Source organism: Lepisosteus oculatus, chromosome 7, assembly GCF_040954835.1.
Source record: "Lepisosteus oculatus isolate fLepOcu1 chromosome 7, fLepOcu1.hap2, whole genome shotgun sequence".
Classification (NCBI taxonomy): domain Eukaryota; kingdom Metazoa; phylum Chordata; class Actinopteri; order Semionotiformes; family Lepisosteidae; genus Lepisosteus; species Lepisosteus oculatus.
This window is the reverse complement of record NC_090702.1, coordinates 28,527,199-28,539,605: the sequence shown is the minus strand read 5'-3', so window position 1 is coordinate 28,539,605 and position 12,407 is coordinate 28,527,199. Positions and strand designations below refer to the sequence as shown.

General features: G+C 42.9%; 12 non-coding genes across 12 annotated transcripts; all 12 read left to right on the top strand.

Moving 5' to 3' along the window:
- The first annotated feature begins 28 nt into the window (after nucleotides 1-28).
- On the top strand, nucleotides 29-100 carry trnac-gca (transfer RNA cysteine (anticodon GCA)). The gene has a single exon. It is a non-coding gene; the product is annotated as a tRNA-Cys (tRNA).
- Nucleotides 101-1,109: 1,009 nt separating this feature from the next.
- trnac-gca (transfer RNA cysteine (anticodon GCA)) lies at nucleotides 1,110-1,181 on the top strand. The gene has a single exon. It is a non-coding gene; the product is annotated as a tRNA-Cys (tRNA).
- A 1,010-nt stretch (nucleotides 1,182-2,191) lies between these two features.
- On the top strand, nucleotides 2,192-2,263 carry trnac-gca (transfer RNA cysteine (anticodon GCA)). Its single transcript has one exon. It is a non-coding gene; the product is annotated as a tRNA-Cys (tRNA).
- Nucleotides 2,264-3,272: 1,009 nt separating this feature from the next.
- On the top strand, nucleotides 3,273-3,344 carry trnac-gca (transfer RNA cysteine (anticodon GCA)). The gene has a single exon. It is a non-coding gene; the product is annotated as a tRNA-Cys (tRNA).
- A 1,010-nt stretch (nucleotides 3,345-4,354) lies between these two features.
- Nucleotides 4,355-4,426, top strand: trnac-gca (transfer RNA cysteine (anticodon GCA)). Its single transcript has one exon. It is a non-coding gene; the product is annotated as a tRNA-Cys (tRNA).
- Nucleotides 4,427-5,436: 1,010 nt separating this feature from the next.
- trnac-gca (transfer RNA cysteine (anticodon GCA)) lies at nucleotides 5,437-5,508 on the top strand. Its single transcript has one exon. It is a non-coding gene; the product is annotated as a tRNA-Cys (tRNA).
- A 1,010-nt stretch (nucleotides 5,509-6,518) lies between these two features.
- On the top strand, nucleotides 6,519-6,590 carry trnac-gca (transfer RNA cysteine (anticodon GCA)). The gene has a single exon. It is a non-coding gene; the product is annotated as a tRNA-Cys (tRNA).
- Nucleotides 6,591-7,599: 1,009 nt separating this feature from the next.
- trnac-gca (transfer RNA cysteine (anticodon GCA)) lies at nucleotides 7,600-7,671 on the top strand. The gene has a single exon. It is a non-coding gene; the product is annotated as a tRNA-Cys (tRNA).
- Nucleotides 7,672-8,681: 1,010 nt separating this feature from the next.
- Nucleotides 8,682-8,753, top strand: trnac-gca (transfer RNA cysteine (anticodon GCA)). Its single transcript has one exon. It is a non-coding gene; the product is annotated as a tRNA-Cys (tRNA).
- Nucleotides 8,754-9,761: 1,008 nt separating this feature from the next.
- trnac-gca (transfer RNA cysteine (anticodon GCA)) lies at nucleotides 9,762-9,834 on the top strand. The gene has a single exon. It is a non-coding gene; the product is annotated as a tRNA-Cys (tRNA).
- Nucleotides 9,835-10,844: 1,010 nt separating this feature from the next.
- trnac-gca (transfer RNA cysteine (anticodon GCA)) lies at nucleotides 10,845-10,916 on the top strand. Its single transcript has one exon. It is a non-coding gene; the product is annotated as a tRNA-Cys (tRNA).
- A 1,009-nt stretch (nucleotides 10,917-11,925) lies between these two features.
- Nucleotides 11,926-11,997, top strand: trnac-gca (transfer RNA cysteine (anticodon GCA)). Its single transcript has one exon. It is a non-coding gene; the product is annotated as a tRNA-Cys (tRNA).
- Nucleotides 11,998-12,407: the final 410 nt, after the last annotated feature.

Below are 12,407 nucleotides of genomic sequence, written 5' to 3'. Positions count from 1 at the left end.
AGCACTTAGACAGCAAGGTGTTTCCATGGGGGGTATAGCTCAGTGGTAGAGCATTTGACTGCAGATCAAGAGGTCTCCGGTTCAAATCCGGGTGCCCCCTTTCTGATCCCCAGTGTTGCTTTTACGAGATCAATTTGCAACCCAGATGTGTTCTCGCGTGTATAACAGTTGATATGTCCTAACATGGTCCTTAGGCCTGTAAAATGCGCTCCAAGCTGTTTAAAAGTTGCATTGTGGTTCTTCCACCTACAATGTCAAGGAACTGAAATGGTAGTTGCGGAGACTTTTTAATTTCATTTCAGCATTCAGTTGATTCTTCTACATGTACAGAGATTGTACTAGAATACGACCAGTTTTTTGTTGGACCGCTTTCACAGGGTTTTGATTGAATGCATGAGCAAATTAAAGGAGCATTTGAGATTTAAACACAAAATGATTCTTTCTTAACGTTCCCCCAATTATAAAAATAGTAGCTCTTTGGGAATCTTCGTATATGATAGCAAAATGAAGAGAGTCTGGTCGCACTGAAGATCTGAAATGCGTCTGAAACAACAAATGAAACCCAAAGCACCCGTGCAACTCGACAAAGATTAACGTGAAGATGGCAGTCCAGGCCGTCGTCCCATGACCTCTCTTGAGGTTGTGTTTGTCGTTCAGTGGTCCTGTTTTTCTTTCCTATCAAGATACATAGTCTGTCCTGAATTGTTGTACCGCCATTTTGAGTCTGGATACAGAACCGTGCCTTCCCTTGGCTTATAAAGGAGGTAGCCAGTCAATCAAGGCAAGCTGGAGGTGGAGCCAAGGGTATTTAAACCAGACTCTATTGGAGGACAGGGAATCTCGTCTCTGTCTGCGAGGGGGAGGTTTTTATCATTTTCTCGGATTTTCTTTCTTAGATGTGTTTTCTCCTTCTTTTTTCTATGGCCTTAGGCCATCCCTGACTCACTTGCAAGGTGGTTGGTTTCACACTTAGCCGTCCTTCTGGGACATGCTCTAATATCATCATGAAAAGCAACTCCCCCCAAATGTTATCCTTCTTAGTATTGCTTGCCTTGAGCCTGATTGGAAAGAAACCAATCAGAGCACTTAGACAGCAAGGTGTTTCCATGGGGGGTATAGCTCAGTGGTAGAGCATTTGACTGCAGATCAAGAGGTCTCTGGTTCAAATCCGGGTGCCCCCTTTCCGATCCCCAGTGTTGCTTTTACGAGATCAATTTGCAACCCAGATGTGTTCTCGCGTGTATAACAGTTGATATGTCCTAACATGGTCCTTAGGCCTGTAAAATGCGCTCCAAGCTGTTTAAAAGTTGCATTGTGGTTCTTCCACCTACAATGTCAAGGAACTGAAATGGTAGTTGCGGAGACTTTTTAATTTCATTTCAGCATTCAGTTGATTCTTCTACATGTACAGAGATTTTACTAGAATACGACCAGTTTTTTGTTGGACCGCTTTCACAGGGTTTTGATTGAATGCATGAGTAAATTAAAGGAGCATTTGAGATTTAAACACAAAATGATTCTTTCTTAAAGTTCCCCCAATTATAAAAATAGTAGCTCTTTGGGAATCTTCGTATATGATAGCAAAATGAAGAGAGTCTGGTCGCACTGAAGATCTGAAATGCGTCTGAAACAACAAATGAAACCCAAAGCACCCGTGCAACTCGACAAAGATTAACGTGAAGATGGCAGTCCAGGCCGTCGTCCCATGACCTCTCTTGAGGTTGTGTTTGTCGTTCAGTGGTCCTGTTTTTCTTTCCTATCAAGATACATAGTCTGTCCTGAATTGTTGTACCGCCATTTTGAGTCTGGATACAGAACCGTGCCTTCCCTTGGCTTATAAAGGAGGTAGCCAGTCAATCAAGGCAAGCTGGGGGTGGAGCCAAGGGTATTTAAACCAGACTCTATTGGAGGACAGGGAATCTCGTCTCTGTCTGCGAGGGGGAGGTTTTTATCATATTCTTGGATTTTCTTTCTTAGATGTGTTTTTTCCTTCTTTTTTCTATGGCCTTATGGCCATCCCTGACTCACTTGCAAGGTGGTTGGTTTCACACTTAGCCGTCCTTCTGGGACATGCTCTAATATCATCATGAAAAGCAACTCCCCCCAAATGTTATCCTTCTTAGTATTGCTTGCCTTGAGCCTGATTGGAAAGAAACCAATCAGAGCACTTAGACAGCAAGGTGTTTCCATGGGGGGTATAGCTCAGTGGTAGAGCATTTGACTGCAGATCAACAGGTCTCCGGTTCAAATCCGGGTGCCCCCTTTCTGATCCCCAGTGTTGCTTTTACGAGATCAATTTGCAACCCAGATGTGTTCTCGCGTGTATAACAGTTGATATGTCCTAACATGGTCCTTAGGCCTGTAAAATGCGCTCCAAGCTGTTTAAAAGTTGCATTGTGGTTCTTCCACCTACAATGTCAAGGAACTGAAATGGTAGTTGCGGAGACTTTTTAATTTCATTTCAGCATTCAGTTGATTCTTCTACATGTACAGAGATTGTACTAGAATACGACCAGTTTTTTGTTGGACCGCTTTCACAGGGTTTTGATTGAATGCATGAGCAAATTAAAGGAGCATTTGAGATTTAAACACAAAATGATTCTTTCTTAACGTTCCCCCAAGTATAAAAATAGTAGCTCTTTGGGAATCTTCGTATATGATAGCAAAATGAAGAGAGTCTGGTCGCACTGAAGATCTGAAATGCGTCTGAAACAACAAATGAAACCCAAAGCACCTGTGCAACTCGACAAAGATTAACGTGAAGATGGCAGTCCAGGCCGTCGTCCCATGACCTCTCTTGAGGTTGTGTTTGTCGTTCAGTGGTCCTGTTTTTCTTTCCTATCAAGATACATAGTCTGTCCTGAATTGTTGTACCGCCATTTTGAGTCTGGATACAGAACCGTGCCTTCCCTTGGCTTATAAAGGAGGTAGCCAGTCAATCAAGGCAAGCTGGAGGTGGAGCCAAGGGTATTTAAACCAGACTCTATTGGAGGACAGGGAATCTCGTCTCTGTCTGCGAGGGGGAGGTTTTTATCATTTTCTCGGATTTTCTTTCTTAGATGTGTTTTTTCCTTCTTTTTTCTATGGCCTTAGGCCATCCCTGACTCACTTGCAAGGTGGTTGGTTTCACACTTAGCCGTCCTTCTGGGACATGCTCTAATATCATCATGAAAAGCAACTCCCCCCAAATGTTATCCTTCTTAGTATTGCTTGCCTTGAGCCTGATTGGAAAGAAACCAATCAGAGCACTTAGACAGCAAGGTGTTTCCATGGGGGGTATAGCTCAGTGGTAGAGCATTTGACTGCAGATCAAGAGGTCTCCGGTTCAAATCCGGGTGCCCCCTTTCCGATCCCCAGTGTTGCTTTTACGAGATCAATTTGCAACCCAGATGTGTTCTCGCGTGTATAACAGTTGATATGTCCTAACATGGTCCTTAGGCCTGTAAAATGCGCTCCAAGCTGTTTAAAAGTTGCATTGTGGTTCTTCCACCTACAATGTCAAGGAACTGAAATGGTAGTTGCGGAGACTTTTTAATTTCATTTCAGCATTCAGTTGATTCTTCTACATGTACAGAGATTTTACTAGAATACGACCAGTTTTTTGTTGGACCGCTTTCACAGGGTTTTGATTGAATGCATGAGTAAATTAAAGGAGCATTTGAGATTTAAACACAAAATGATTCTTTCTTAAAGTTCCCCCAATTATAAAAATAGTAGCTCTTTGGGAATCTTCGTATATGATAGCAAAATGAAGAGAGTCTGGTCGCACTGAAGATCTGAAATGCGTCTGAAACAACAAATGAAACCCAAAGCACCCGTGCAACTCGACAAAGATTAACGTGAAGATGGCAGTCCAGGCCGTCGTCCCATGACCTCTCTTGAGGTTGTGTTTGTCGTTCAGTGGTCCTGTTTTTCTTTCCTATCAAGATACATAGTCTGTCCTGAATTGTTGTACCGCCATTTTGAGTCTGGATACAGAACCGTGCCTTCCCTTGGCTTATAAAGGAGGTAGCCAGTCAATCAAGGCAAGCTGGGGGTGGAGCCAAGGGTATTTAAACCAGACTCTATTGGAGGACAGGGAATCTCGTCTCTGTCTGCGAGGGGGAGGTTTTTATCATATTCTTGGATTTTCTTTCTTAGATGTGTTTTTTCCTTCTTTTTTCTATGGCCTTATGGCCATCCCTGACTCACTTGCAAGGTGGTTGGTTTCACACTTAGCCGTCCTTCTGGGACATGCTCTAATATCATCATGAAAAGCAACTCCCCCCAAATGTTATCCTTCTTAGTATTGCTTGCCTTGAGCCTGATTGGAAAGAAACCAATCAGAGCACTTAGACAGCAAGGTGTTTCCATGGGGGGTATAGCTCAGTGGTAGAGCATTTGACTGCAGATCAAGAGGTCTCCGGTTCAAATCCGGGTGCCCCCTTTCCGATCCCCAGTGTTGCTTTTACGAGATCAATTTGCAACCCAGATGTGTTCTCGCGTGTATAACAGTTGATATGTCCTAACATGGTCCTTAGGCCTGTAAAATGCGCTCCAAGCTGTTTAAAAGTTGCATTGTGGTTCTTCCACCTACAATGTCAAGGAACTGAAATGGTAGTTGCGGAGACTTTTTAATTTCATTTCAGCATTCAGTTGATTCTTCTACATGTACAGAGATTTTACTAGAATACGACCAGTTTTTTGTTGGACCGCTTTCACAGGGTTTTGATTGAATGCATGAGTAAATTAAAGGAGCATTTGAGATTTAAACACAAAATGATTCTTTCTTAAAGTTCCCCCAATTATAAAAATAGTAGCTCTTTGGGAATCTTCGTATATGATAGCAAAATGAAGAGAGTCTGGTCGCACTGAAGATCTGAAATGCGTCTGAAACAACAAATGAAACCCAAAGCACCCGTGCAACTCGACAAAGATTAACGTGAAGATGGCAGTCCAGGCCGTCGTCCCATGACCTCTCTTGAGGTTGTGTTTGTCGTTCAGTGGTCCTGTTTTTCTTTCCTATCAAGATACATAGTCTGTCCTGAATTGTTGTACCGCCATTTTGAGTCTGGATACAGAACCGTGCCTTCCCTTGGCTTATAAAGGAGGTAGCCAGTCAATCAAGGCAAGCTGGAGGTGGAGCCAAGGGTATTTAAACCAGACTCTTTTGGAGGACAGGGAATCTCGTCTCTGTCTGCGAGGGGGAGGTTTTTATCATATTCTTGGATTTTCTTTCTTAGATGTGTTTTTTCCTTCTTTTTTCTATGGCCTTATGGCCATCCCTGACTCACTTGCAAGGTGGTTGGTTTCACACTTAGCCGTCCTTCTGGGACATGCTCTAATATCATCATGAAAAGCAACTCCCCCCAAATGTTATCCTTCTTAGTATTGCTTGCCTTGAGCCTGATTGGAAAGAAACCAATCAGAGCACTTAGACAGCAAGGTGTTTCCATGGGGGGTATAGCTCAGTGGTAGAGCATTTGACTGCAGATCAAGAGGTCTCCGGTTCAAATCCGGGTGCCCCCTTTCCGATCCCCAGTGTTGCTTTTACGAGATCAATTTGCAACCCAGATGTGTTCTCGCGTGTATAACAGTTGATATGTCCTAACATGGTCCTTAGGCCTGTAAAATGCGCTCCAAGCTGTTTAAAAGTTGCATTGTGGTTCTTCCACCTACAATGTCAAGGAACTGAAATGGTAGTTGCGGAGACTTTTTAATTTCATTTCAGCATTCAGTTGATTCTTCTACATGTACAGAGATTTTACTAGAATACGACCAGTTTTTTGTTGGACCGCTTTCACAGGGTTTTGATTGAATGCATGAGTAAATTAAAGGAGCATTTGAGATTTAAACACAAAATGATTCTTTCTTAAAGTTCCCCCAATTATAAAAATAGTAGCTCTTTGGGAATCTTCGTATATGATAGCAAAATGAAGAGAGTCTGGTCGCACTGAAGATCTGAAATGCGTCTGAAACAACAAATGAAACCCAAAGCACCCGTGCAACTCGACAAAGATTAACGTGAAGATGGCAGTCCAGGCCGTCGTCCCATGACCTCTCTTGAGGTTGTGTTTGTCGTTCAGTGGTCCTGTTTTTCTTTCCTATCAAGATACATAGTCTGTCCTGAATTGTTGTACCGCCATTTTGAGTCTGGATACAGAACCGTGCCTTCCCTTGGCTTATAAAGGAGGTAGCCAGTCAATCAAGGCAAGCTGGGGGTGGAGCCAAGGGTATTTAAACCAGACTCTATTGGAGGACAGGGAATCTCGTCTCTGTCTGCGAGGGGGAGGTTTTTATCATATTCTTGGATTTTCTTTCTTAGATGTGTTTTTTCCTTCTTTTTTCTATGGCCTTATGGCCATCCCTGACTCACTTGCAAGGTGGTTGGTTTCACACTTAGCCGTCCTTCTGGGACATGCTCTAATATCATCATGAAAAGCAACTCCCCCCAAATGTTATCCTTCTTAGTATTGCTTGCCTTGAGCCTGATTGGAAAGAAACCAATCAGAGCACTTAGACAGCAAGGTGTTTCCATGGGGGGTATAGCTCAGTGGTAGAGCATTTGACTGCAGATCAAGAGGTCTCCGGTTCAAATCCGGGTGCCCCCTTTCTGATCCCCAGTGTTGCTTTTACGAGATCAATTTGCAACCCAGATGTGTTCTCGCGTGTATAACAGTTGATATGTCCTAACATGGTCCTTAGGCCTGTAAAATGCGCTCCAAGCTGTTTAAAAGTTGCATTGTGGTTCTTCCACCTACAATGTCAAGGAACTGAAATGGTAGTTGCGGAGACTTTTTAATTTCATTTCAGCATTCAGTTGATTCTTCTACATGTACAGAGATTGTACTAGAATACGACCAGTTTTTTGTTGGACCGCTTTCACAGGGTTTTGATTGAATGCATGAGCAAATTAAAGGAGCATTTGAGATTTAAACACAAAATGATTCTTTCTTAACGTTCCCCCAATTATAAAAATAGTAGCTCTTTGGGAATCTTCGTATATGATAGCAAAATGAAGAGAGTCTGGTCGCACTGAAGATCTGAAATGCGTCTGAAACAACAAATGAAACCCAAAGCACCTGTGCAACTCGACAAAGATTAACGTGAAGATGGCAGTCCAGGCCGTCGTCCCATGACCTCTCTTGAGGTTGTGTTTGTCGTTCAGTGGTCCTGTTTTTCTTTCCTATCAAGATACATAGTCTGTCCTGAATTGTTGTACCGCCATTTTGAGTCTGGATACAGAACCGTGCCTTCCCTTGGCTTATAAAGGAGGTAGCCAGTCAATCAAGGCAAGCTGGAGGTGGAGCCAAGGGTATTTAAACCAGACTCTATTGGAGGACAGGGAATCTCGTCTCTGTCTGCGAGGGGGAGGTTTTTATCATTTTCTCGGATTTTCTTTCTTAGATGTGTTTTTTCCTTCTTTTTTCTATGGCCTTAGGCCATCCCTGACTCACTTGCAAGGTGGTTGGTTTCACACTTAGCCGTCCTTCTGGGACATGCTCTAATATCATCATGAAAAGCAACTCCCCCCAAATGTTATCCTTCTTAGTATTGCTTGCCTTGAGCCTGATTGGAAAGAAACCAATCAGAGCACTTAGACAGCAAGGTGTTTCCATGGGGGGTATAGCTCAGTGGTAGAGCATTTGACTGCAGATCAAGAGGTCTCCGGTTCAAATCCGGGTGCCCCCTTTCCGATCCCCAGTGTTGCTTTTACGAGATCAATTTGCAACCCAGATGTGTTCTCGCGTGTATAACAGTTGATATGTCCTAACATGGTCCTTAGGCCTGTAAAATGCGCTCCAAGCTGTTTAAAAGTTGCATTGTGGTTCTTCCACCTACAATGTCAAGGAACTGAAATGGTAGTTGCGGAGACTTTTTAATTTCATTTCAGCATTCAGTTGATTCTTCTACATGTACAGAGATTTTACTAGAATACGACCAGTTTTTTGTTGGACCGCTTTCACAGGGTTTTGATTGAATGCATGAGCAAATTAAAGGAGCATTTGAGATTTAAACACAAAATGATTCTTTCTTAAAGTTCCCCCAATTATAAAAATAGTAGCTCTTTGGGAATCTTCGTATATGATAGCAAAATGAAGAGAGTCTGGTCGCACTGAAGATCTGAAATGCGTCTGAAACAACAAATGAAACCCAAAGCACCCGTGCAACTCGACAAAGATTAACGTGAAGATGGCAGTCCAGGCCGTCGTCCCATGACCTCTCTTGAGGTTGTGTTTGTCGTTCAGTGGTCCTGTTTTTCTTTCCTATCAAGATACATAGTCTGTCCTGAATTGTTGTACCGCCATTTTGAGTCTGGATACAGAACCGTGCCTTCCCTTGGCTTATAAAGGAGGTAGCCAGTCAATCAAGGCAAGCTGGGGGTGGAGCCAAGGGTATTTAAACCAGACTCTATTGGAGGACAGGGAATCTCGTCTCTGTCTGCGAGGGGGAGGTTTTTATCATATTCTCGGATTTTCTTTCTTAGATGTGTTTTTTTCTTCTTTTTTCTATGGCCTTATGGCCATCCCTGACTCACTTGCAAGGTGGTTGGTTTCACACTTAGCCGTCCTTCTGGGACATGCTCTAATATCATCATGAAAAGCAACTCCCCCCAAATGTTATCCTTCTTAGTATTGCTTGCCTTGAGCCTGATTGGAAAGAAACCAATCAGAGCACTTAGACAGCAAGGTGTTTCCATGGGGGGTATAGCTCAGTGGTAGAGCATTTGACTGCAGATCAAGAGGTCTCCGGTTCAAATCCGGGTGCCCCCTTTCCGATCCCCAGTGTTGCTTTTACGAGATCAATTTGCAACCCAGATGTGTTCTCGCGTGTATAACAGTTGATATGTCCTAACATGGTCCTTAGGCCTGTAAAATGCGCTCCAAGCTGTTTAAAAGTTGCATTGTGGTTCTTCCACCTACAATGTCAAGGAACTGAAATGGTAGTTGCGGAGACTTTTTAATTTCATTTCAGCATTCAGTTGATTCTTCTACATGTACAGAGATTGTACTAGAATACGACCAGTTTTTTGTTGGACCGCTTTCACAGGGTTTTGATTGAATGCATGAGCAAATTAAAGGAGCATTTGAGATTTAAACACAAAATGATTCTTTCTTAAAGTTCCCCCAATTATAAAAATAGTAGCTCTTTGGGAATCTTCGTATATGATAGCAAAATGAAGAGAGTCTGGTCGCACTGAAGATCTGAAATGCGTCTGAAACAACAAATGAAACCCAAAGCACCTGTGCAACTCGACAAAGATTAACGTGAAGATGGCAGTCCAGGCCGTCGTCCCATGACCTCTCTTGAGGTTGTGTTTGTCGTTCAGTGGTCCTGTTTTTCTTTCCTATCAAGATACATAGTCTGTCCTGAATTGTTGTACCGCCATTTTGAGTCTGGATACAGAACCGTGCCTTCCCTTGGCTTATAAAGGAGGTAGCCAGTCAATCAAGGCAAGCTGGAGGTGGAGCCAAGGGTATTTAAACCAGACTCTATTGGAGGACAGGGAATCTCGTCTCTGTCTGCGAGGGGGAGGTTTTTATCATTTTCTCGGATTTTCTTTCTTAGATGTGTTTTTTCCTTCTTTTTTCTATGGCCTTAGGCCATCCCTGACTCACTTGCAAGGTGGTTGGTTTCACACTTAGCCGTCCTTCTGGGACATGCTCTAATATCATCATGAAAAGCAACTCCCCCCAAATGTTATCCTTCTTAGTATTGCTTGCCTTGAGCCTGATTGGAAAGAAACCAATCAGAGCACTTAGACAGCAAGGTGTTTCCATGGGGGCTATAGCTCAGTGGTAGAGCATTTGACTGCAGATCAAGAGGTCTCTGGTTCAAATCCGGGTGCCCCCTTTCCGATCCCCAGTGTTGCTTTTACGAGATCAATTTGCAACCCAGATGTGTTCTCGCGTGTATAACAGTTGATATGTCCTAACATGGTCCTTAGGCCTGTAAAATGCGCTCCAAGCTGTTTAAAAGTTGCATTGTGGTTCTTCCACCTACAATGTCAAGGAACTGAAATGGTAGTTGCGGAGACTTTTTAATTTCATTTCAGCATTCAGTTGATTCTTCTACATGTACAGAGATTTTACTAGAATACGACCAGTTTTTTGTTGGACCGCTTTCACAGGGTTTTGATTGAATGCATGAGTAAATTAAAGGAGCATTTGAGATTTAAACACAAAATGATTCTTTCTTAAAGTTCCCCCAATTATAAAAATAGTAGCTCTTTGGGAATCTTCGTATATGATAGCAAAATGAAGAGAGTCTGGTCGCACTGAAGATCTGAAATGCGTCTGAAACAACAAATGAAACCCAAAGCACCCGTGCAACTCGACAAAGATTAACGTGAAGATGGCAGTCCAGGCCGTCGTCCCATGACCTCTCTTGAGGTTGTGTTTGTCGTTCAGTGGTCCTGTTTTTCTTTCCTATCAAGATACATAGTCTGTCCTGAGTTGTTGTACCGCCATTTTGAGTCTGGATACAGAACCGTGCCTTCCCTTGGCTTATAAAGGAGGTAGCCAGTCAATCAAGGCAAGCTGGGGGTGGAGCCAAGGGTATTTAAACCAGACTCTATTGGAGGACAGGGAATCTCGTCTCTGTCTGCGAGGGGGAGGTTTTTATCAAATTCTTGGATTTTCTTTCTTAGATGTGTTTTTTCCTTCTTTTTTCTATGGCCTTATGGCCATCCCTGACTCACTTGCAAGGTGGTTGGTTTCACACTTAGCCGTCCTTCTGGGACATGCTCTAATATCATCATGAAAAGCAACTCCCCCCAAATGTTATCCTTCTTAGTATTGCTTGCCTTGAGCCTGATTGGAAAGAAACCAATCAGAGCACTTAGACAGCAAGGTGTTTCCATGGGGGGTATAGCTCAGTGGTAGAGCATTTGACTGCAGATCAAGAGGTCTCCGGTTCAAATCCGGGTGCCCCCTTTCTGATCCCCAGTGTTGCTTTTACGAGATCAATTTGCAACCCAGATGTGTTCTCGCGTGTATAACAGTTGATATGTCCTAACATGGTCCTTAGGCCTGTAAAATGCGCTCCAAGCTGTTTAAAAGTTGCATTGTGGTTCTTCCACCTACAATGTCAAGGAACTGAAATGGTAGTTGCGGAGACTTTTTAATTTCATTTCAGCATTCAGTTGATTCTTCTACATGTACAGAGATTGTACTAGAATACGACCAGTTTTTTGTTGGACCGCTTTCACAGGGTTTTGATTGAATGCATGAGCAAATTAAAGGAGCATTTGAGATTTAAACACAAAATGATTCTTTCTTAACGTTCCCCCAATTATAAAAATAGTAGCTCTTTGGGAATCTTCGTATATGATAGCAAAATGAAGAGAGTCTGGTCGCACTGAAGATCTGAAATGCGTCTGAAACAACAAATGAAACCCAAAGCACCTGTGCAACTCGACAAAGATTAACGTGAAGATGGCAGTCCAGGCCGTCGTCCCATGACCTCTCTTGAGGTTGTGTTTGTCGTTCAGTGGTCCTGTTTTTCTTTCCTATCAAGATACATAGTCTGTCCTGAATTGTTGTACCGCCATTTTGAGTCTGGATACAGAACCGTGCCTTCCCTTGGCTTATAAAGGAGGTAGCCAGTCAATCAAGGCAAGCTGGAGGTGGAGCCAAGGGTATTTAAACCAGACTCTATTGGAGGACAGGGAATCTCGTCTCTGTCTGCGAGGGGGAGGTTTTTATCATTTTCTCGGATTTTCTTTCTTAGATGTGTTTTTTCCTTCTTTTTTCTATGGCCTTAGGCCATCCCTGACTCACTTGCAAGGTGGTTGGTTTCACACTTAGCCGTCCTTCTGGGACATGCTCTAATATCATCATGAAAAGCAACTCCCCCCAAATGTTATCCTTCTTAGTATTGCTTGCCTTGAGCCTGATTGGAAAGAAACCAATCAGAGCACTTAGACAGCAAGGTGTTTCCATGGGGGGTATAGCTCAGTGGTAGAGCATTTGACTGCAGATCAAGAGGTCTCCGGTTCAAATCCGGGTGCCCCCTTTCCGATCCCCAGTGTTGCTTTTACGAGATCAATTTGCAACCCAGATGTGTTCTCGCGTGTATAACAGTTGATATGTCCTAACATGGTCCTTAGGCCTGTAAAATGCGCTCCAAGCTGTTTAAAAGTTGCATTGTGGTTCTTCCACCTACAATGTCAAGGAACTGAAATGGTAGTTGCGGAGACTTTTTAATTTCATTTCAGCATTCAGTTGATTCTTCTACATGTACAGAGATTTTACTAGAATACGACCAGTTTTTTGTTGGACCGCTTTCACAGGGTTTTGATTGAATGCATGAGCAAATTAAAGGAGCATTTGAGATTTAAACACAAAATGATTCTTTCTTAAAGTTCCCCCAATTATAAAAATAGTAGCTCTTTGGGAATCTTCGTATATGATAGCAAAATGAAG